The sequence below is a fragment of the Schistocerca piceifrons genome, chromosome 1 (genome assembly GCF_021461385.2).
Source record: "Schistocerca piceifrons isolate TAMUIC-IGC-003096 chromosome 1, iqSchPice1.1, whole genome shotgun sequence".
Lineage (NCBI taxonomy): Eukaryota > Metazoa > Arthropoda > Insecta > Orthoptera > Acrididae > Schistocerca > Schistocerca piceifrons.
In genome coordinates, this window is record NC_060138.1 from 924,810,422 (window position 1) to 924,818,055 (window position 7,634).

The 7,634-nt window shown below is 38.7% G+C and overlaps 1 non-coding gene across 1 annotated transcript; it reads left to right on the forward strand.

Moving 5' to 3' along the window:
* The first annotated feature begins 2,622 nt into the window (after positions 1 to 2,622).
* Trnat-ugu lies at positions 2,623 to 2,697 on the forward strand. The gene has a single exon. It is a non-coding gene; the product is annotated as a tRNA-Thr (tRNA).
* Positions 2,698 to 7,634: the final 4,937 nt, after the last annotated feature.

The window sequence follows — 7,634 nt, forward strand, 5'->3', positions numbered from 1 at the left end:
AGATGTATATGCAGTCAATAATGATTGCTAACATCAGCAAAAAAAAAAAAAATAGTATCATTAGAAACACAAATATCTTAATTGAAACACTTTCACTTATTCATTCATCATGTTCTGTAGATCTTATCAAGAAGGTGAACCTTAAGAGATGTGAAACAATTCAAGGTATTCAATGATAAAAGACACAGAAATCATTAAAACTGCCCCTAAGGCATCAAGTTGACTACATGAGACTCTTCCATCAGAACTATGATAAGTTAATTCATTTGCATCTTATACTATTCTTAGGATACTGGCGTGTTAATATGAGGTGGAGGTGAATTCTCACTTATGTGTACATTGTGGCTTTCTTAAGCTATTACATTCAGTTTATGAAACAAAATTAAAGCAAAAGAACTAAAACATTGTATATAGGCATATTGTATACAGGCACAAGATATCAGCACAACAAGCTATGCTCCACAACACTCCCACCCTCGTTTGCTGATTTTAAAGGCACAGTTAATAATTATTTGCAATTTCCTTGGAGCTTTTATTTTGAAAACACTTTTTTGACTATGTCTGCTAATTGAGTTTCTGATCTATCATGGGAAACTAGAATGACTTCATCATCATTTTCTCATGAAATTGATTACATTACATATCTATGTCTTTAGTCACTTTATGAAAAGTATAGTTGCTAGTCACCATACAGTGGAGATGCAAATTACAGACGAGCACAACAAAAAGAAATACACCAAGGGTCTCACTGAGGCCTTGACAAACCATAATTATCCATCCAACCTTGTACAAAAACAGGTCTCCCCTGTCTTATCTTTCCAGTCACCCACCACCTCTTGAAGTCCCACTGTCTGGCCACAGAGGAGCATTTCCCTAGTGACCCAGTGCCAGCCAGGACTGGAGCAACTGAATTACATTATCCACAAGGGCTTCAACTATCTCGTCATGCCCTGGAATGAGAAATGTCCTACCCACTATCCTTCCCAACCTTCCCACAGTGGTATTCCATCACACTCCGGGCTACACAATATCCTCATCTCTGCTCCCAACCCCTTGCCACATGGGTCATTTCCGTGTAATAGACCTAGATGCAAGATCTGTCCCATACATCCTCCCACCACCATCCAAACATCACCTATTGGATCAGAGGAAGGGCTACCTGTGAAACAGTAATGTGATCTACAAGCTAAGCTGCAACCACTGTGCTGCATTCTGCTTGGGCATAGCAACCAGCAAGCTGTCTGTCCATATTAATGGCCACCAACAAACTTTGGACAAAATGCAGCTGGACTACCCTGTTGCTGAGCAAGCTGCCCAACAACAAGACAGTCTTCAGTTTAATGATTACTTCACTGCCTGTGCCATCTGGATCTATCCCACCAACAAGTTGTTCAATGTGACGTTGACTGATATAAGACTTGCACTTGGCGACCGAACTTCCCTGCATGGGGCCTCCCTGCCAATGATGCCATACGCTCATTTCCATTTTCAGTCTTTGTCGTTGGCCATCTGGCCCCCTCCCTGTTCCCATTCAAGCACTACACAGCCCTCTATTCCACCAATACACCCTCAGTATTTTTACTTTTCTCTTTTTCTGTTAAACTCCCGACTCACCTTCACCCTCCATCTAACCTCCTGACTGCACCTACCTGCCCTAGCCTCTCTCCAGCTGGTCCCTGTACAATCACACAAGCAGCACTTTGCTGTCCCCCACCCTACCCTGCTATCCCACCCTCTCCCCACCCCAGCCTCCTCTTTACCCCACCTCCTGCCTCTCTCATCATGCGCTGCTGTTTGCAGTCTGGCTTCAGCTGCCAGAGACTGTGGTCATGCGCAAGTGAGTTGTGTTTGGATGAGTGTGTGCGTGTATGTAGTCTATTTTTGATAAATGCCTTGTTAGCCAATAGCTCACTTTCTGACAGTGTTTTTGTTGTGCCTGTCTTCCTTCAACTCAGCATCTCCACTATATAATGAATAGCAACTATCCTGTTGATAATATTGTTACATTCCTCCTGGATTTTCCATTGTTTGGTTTTTTTCTTTAGTCATTTTGTGTTATTCATTATTTTTCAAGCAAAATGCAAAACAATAGTCTGTAACACTCACATTTCAGATTTTCTATCAACTGCCAACGGCCTGTCACTAAGTACCTCAATTTCATTGTTGTTAAATGTAATTTTTAAATCTTTACTGGCTGCTGCTCTCGCTGTAAAAATATTTTTCCTCAAACCACATACATTTAATGTATGATTTGTGGAATGAGGTTCCAATACACCATTTACTAGTGCATTTAACCCTTAATTCATGATATGAATCCACACTGAAAAAGGTCGTCAGCGGGTTAGCCTTAAACGATATGAAGATGGCATGTGTTCTTTCGGACATATCTGAAAGAACAGATGCCATCTTCATATCATGTAAGACTAACTGGCTGACGACCTTCTTCAGTGTGGATGCACACGATTTGCCTGAACTCTTATGGGACTCAGTGGCTTGTCTGCCGCGAGTAATGGGTATAACGGCAGGGGCACTACGAATGTAGTGTGTGGACTATAAGTTGAGAATGTGGGTCTCATATGGAGAAAGCCAGTGATAAATCTCTGCAGTCACACTATCCTCTGTGCCCTTGGTGGCTCAGATGGATAGAGCATCTGCCATGTAAGCAGGAGATCCCGGGTTTGAGTCCCGGTCGGGGCACACATTTTCAACTGTCCCTGTTGATGTATATCAATGTCCATCAGCAGCTAATGGTATTGATTTAATTGTAATTTCATTCTTAATTCATGAGGTGTGGTCTCTTAGACCGTGCAAAAATTTTCAAAGTCACTCATCAAGACCAGTTGTGGTGGAATGCTTCTATACACCCCCTACTGTCCTTAAAATGCCAAGCCTAAGATGTTTTGTTGCCAATCACATTATTGCCTTCTGTATTTATTGTTGACATACGTTATTCATGGGTGTTGTAGTCTCCTAGACTGCACCTTGTGAACTATGTACCTATTTTCTTCAGTACTGTATTGTATACCGGTAGCTGAAAATGTGCTGTCACGAATGTGTCATTTTTAACTTTCCTGAGTTTGATGAAGTTGTTAGTCAGTCTGTCGAGGATGGTGTGCCGGCCGGAGTGGCTGAGCGGTTCTAGGCGCTATGGTCTGGAACTGCACGACCGCTACTGTCACAGGTTCGAATCCTGCCTTGGGCATGGACGTGTGTGATATCCTTAGGTTAGTTAAGTTTAAGTAGTTCTAAGTTCTAGGGGACTGATGACCACAGCAGTTAAGTCCCATAGTGGTCAGAGCCATTTCAACCATTTTTTGAGGATCATGTCAGTGATATAGATCAAGAAATAAACAAAAAAGGTGATGATTTTAAATTAGCCAGTGATCACAGTTCTGCTATCAAACAAGAGTATCATTCAGAGGAAGAACTTCAGGAAAGTTGTGATGAGGATCTGTCTGTTTCTTCAATGAAATACTTAAAGTATCGGTTAAAATTAAATGTGTTCTGAGTAGTGATAAAAATGTAGTTCCCAGCAATGAATGTCAATTTGGCAGACTTTCTTTTTGTACCTATCATGTGGAATTTTTATGCACAAATGTGTGTGTATGTTGTCTATTTTTGATGAATGCCTTGTTAGCCAATAGCTCACTTTCTGACAGTGTTTTTGTTGTGCCTATCTTCAACTCAGCATCTTTGCTATATGATGAATAGCAAATATCCTTTTGATAATATTGTTACATTCCATCCTGGATTTTCCATTATTTGATTTTTTCTTCAGTAATTTTGTGGTATTCATTATTTTTCATGCAAAATGCAAAACAATATTCTGTAACACTCATAAATAGTAAAATGCTGCAGGCATTTAGTGCAATAAAATAAACTAGAAGCATTTAAACAACACTTAAATAATTGTAAAAATAAATGTTATATAGCATAAATTAAAAATTTCAAATGATTTTTGCCTTAAATCTCAGTTTAAACAAAGAGGTCCCAGAGACCCCACCTCATGGTATATGTTACAGAAAAGTCACCTCATGAGTTAAGTGATAACTTGACTGATCCAATACCTTCAGCATAGACAACTGAATTATCTTCCTTTAGAACAAGAAATTCATACTGTACAGTGGTTTAAATACTGAAAACCATTCTGTGTGTGAAGACATGTGTTTTGATGAAACCCTATCAGCAGTTCAAACATTAACATAATTAGTAGTCAAGTCACTTGTAATTTCCACACTTAGAACTTGGTGTTTATGTTCACTGATTTCTCTTCACAATTTAAACAATATTTTACTTCATTCAGCCTTATAATGACATTTTTGTAACAGTAACAGGTCTCAGCATCCTTCTTGCTCACAAAACTTTTGTTTAAATTACATACTGACACTTGCTACTACTTATCATCTACAACTGTGTATGTGTTAAACTCATGTTTGCAGATTAATTTTAATTGCAGTCTCGCATTTCATATAGAAATCCTTTCTTCTCAGTCCAAGGATAATGTACATGGAACAGTTGCACTATGGAGTATATTCATGTTCACTTAATGGTTTGAAGTCAAGCACATGCTCTTGATAACTGGGAACTGTAACAGATAACCTGTCATCAAAATATTACTGGACCTAGCTACACATTCACCAGAGTAGTAATAATTTACAGAATAAAAGTGATCTTCATTAATGAACTAAGCAGTATTCTGCAGAACTATGTTTAAATGTGGGGAGTCACCATAGAGCTTATTATTTTTAATCCTATTAGTTGTGGTACGCCTCTATCTATCTGCGCCCCATGATGTAGCCCAACCAGTCAGTTACGGAGTAGCCTGCATTTCATTGAATTATCTAAACTATAGTCTGAATTAACAATTTTCAGATATGTACAGCTTTGAAGAAGCAGACATCTTATTAATACTTAGAAAAATAATGTAACAAACCATGATCTGTTAAGTGTTTTTTTGGTGTATATATTTTTATCGGGAGACAGCATTATACTGGACATTTGTTTGACTGTAGCTCTAAACAAAATAAAGTGCTTCAAACAAAAACCTCTCTTGTACACACCTTTTCTGAGTAATCAATAAAAATGTAATAGCATAATAATAAGTGACAATGGAGAGGATGTGGCCACTTCACGACTCCAGCAAAGAATATAGTGTGTTTTTCCAGATTTGAGGATATGAGTAGAAATAGCATTGCTATAGTTATTCCTAAGAACCTCTGTAATGCTATCTTTGGCTATTAGCCTGTGTGCGACAGAATAATCTCGATTAAAATGAAAGCTACTCCATGCAATATCAACATCATTCAAGTTTATACTCCCACAGCAGCTTCATCAGACATAGAAATACATGAATTCTATGAGCTGCTAGAAAATACTATCAGAAAGATACCCAAAAAGGAAATATTAGTCACCAAGGTGACTTTTATGCAAAGACAGGTGAGACTGTAGATGATGGGCACATGAGATCTGTGGTTGGACTTCACAGCCTAGGAGTGAGAAATCAATGTGGGGAGTGGCTATGGAATTTTGCAGGAATAACAACTTATCTGTCTGTAATACCCTCTTTCAACATCATCCATGGTATCGATGTACATGGATTTCTCCAGGTGATAGGGTTAGAAATCAGATTTATTTCATTTTGGTGAGACAACATTGGTGTACTTCGGTCCTAGAATGCAAGACCTATCCTGGAGCACACTGTGGCAGTGACCATATCATGCTGGATATAAAAATGAAGATAATACTGAAAGTGATCCAAAGGAAAAGAGTAAGGCAGATTCGTCTAACAGATAAAACTAGCCTCAAAGAATTTTGAGAAAGAATGAGACGTAAACTTCAAAAATTAACAGAGGAAGAAGTAGCTCCCAAAACATGGAACAAAATGAAATAAATGATCAGTTCATCTCTCCCTGAACAGGTTACAAAGACTCCTCAAGTGAAGAATCCCTGGATTTCAAACAATACTCTACTACTCATCGAAGAACAGAGCACACTAAAGAAAGGTGGCATACAAACTGCCCAAGGCAAAGGAGCATACAAAGAACTTTGGTGAGGCATTCATGTTCATGGATGACAATTCGTGCTCCCATCATGCACATCTTGTAAATACTTCCTTCAGGATAATGACATTGCTCGACTAGAGTGGCCAGTATGTTCTCCAGACATGAACCCTATCAAACATGCCTGTGATGGATTGGAAAGGACTTTTTATGGATGATGTGACCTACCAACCACTCTGAGGGATCTAAGCTGAATTGACATTGAGGAGTGGGACAATCTGGACCAACAGTGCCTTGATGAACTCGTGGATAGTATGCCACAATGAATACAGGCATGCATCAATGCAAAAGAACATGCTACTGGATACTAGAGGTACTGGTGTGTACAGCAGTCTGGAACACCACATCTGATGGTCTCGCTGTGTGGTTGTACAACATGCAATGTGTGGTTTCCATGAGCAATAAAAAGGGCGAAAATTATGTTTATGTTGATCTCTATTCCAATTTTCTCTATAGATTTCAAAACTCTGGGAACCGAGGTGATGCAAAACTTTTTTTTGATTTATTTCATTTTGATGTAACTATTTAGATAAGTTTTCAGCCATCCACAAATTTGCTGCTGTATGATCAAACAAACTGAAGGAAGACTGACACAAAGAACTATTGTCTGTAGAATTAACGGAGGCTGACCTGTTGTAACAAGAGAGTACCTGAATTTCAGAAAGGACAAAGATAAACAAATACTGAAGTTTCTTGAGGTAGGTGTAGACTCAAGCTAGATTCAAGTGGTGTAAGCATATGTGTTTAGACTGAGTAAGAGAATGAAAAAAAATGTAGGGACTCTACACACAGACTAAGAATTTCACTGTAACTGTAATGTTTCATTTCCCATCAGAATATCCTTATGGTATGTTTAGTAGTTATCGTATGTTAATTTGTGTATATGACTTCAATAGTTGCTGTCATTTGCACATTGTCCTAAAAGTTCATTTTCCATTTAAAATTTGTATAAAAAAGAGGAGACACAGGATAATGAGAAGAAGAAACAAGAAGTCAAGAAGTGTCTGGGCACTAATTTTTATACCACAAGTGGCCTACACTAGCCTTTATACAAGACCTGACTTTCTTTGAGTTATGTGGCATATCCTGCGATAATGTTATGTTATAATAGCCATTGTAGGTTTCTTGCATCATCCTCTTGACAGCCAAATGTGTTCATTTGGTATCTCCCCATCTCTAGCTTTATGCTTTGTTTTACAACTATTATCCAGTGGTCTGTTTCTTTAGAAGTTCCTTTACTCTGACTGTGTACCGTGGACAGTACCTCCCCTCCACTCTGCATCTAATTTTAACAAATGACTTTAATTACTACTGAGATAGCCTCTCTGTGCAATAACACCCCCTGGTGTATCAACTGAGTACACATGGCTCTCTCTCCCATTCCTTCCCACCATTTCCTTAAGGTTGCCATTATTCATGGTGGATCTGAACTAGTGATTATTAATCAACTACAGTTTTTCTGCATGTGATTTGACCCAAAACCAAATACTGAAGGCTGTTTAGCATCATAAGTATGTTACGTCGGCTCTGGTTCACAAGAGTTTCAGAAAGCTCTTAATACTCATTGTCGCATCT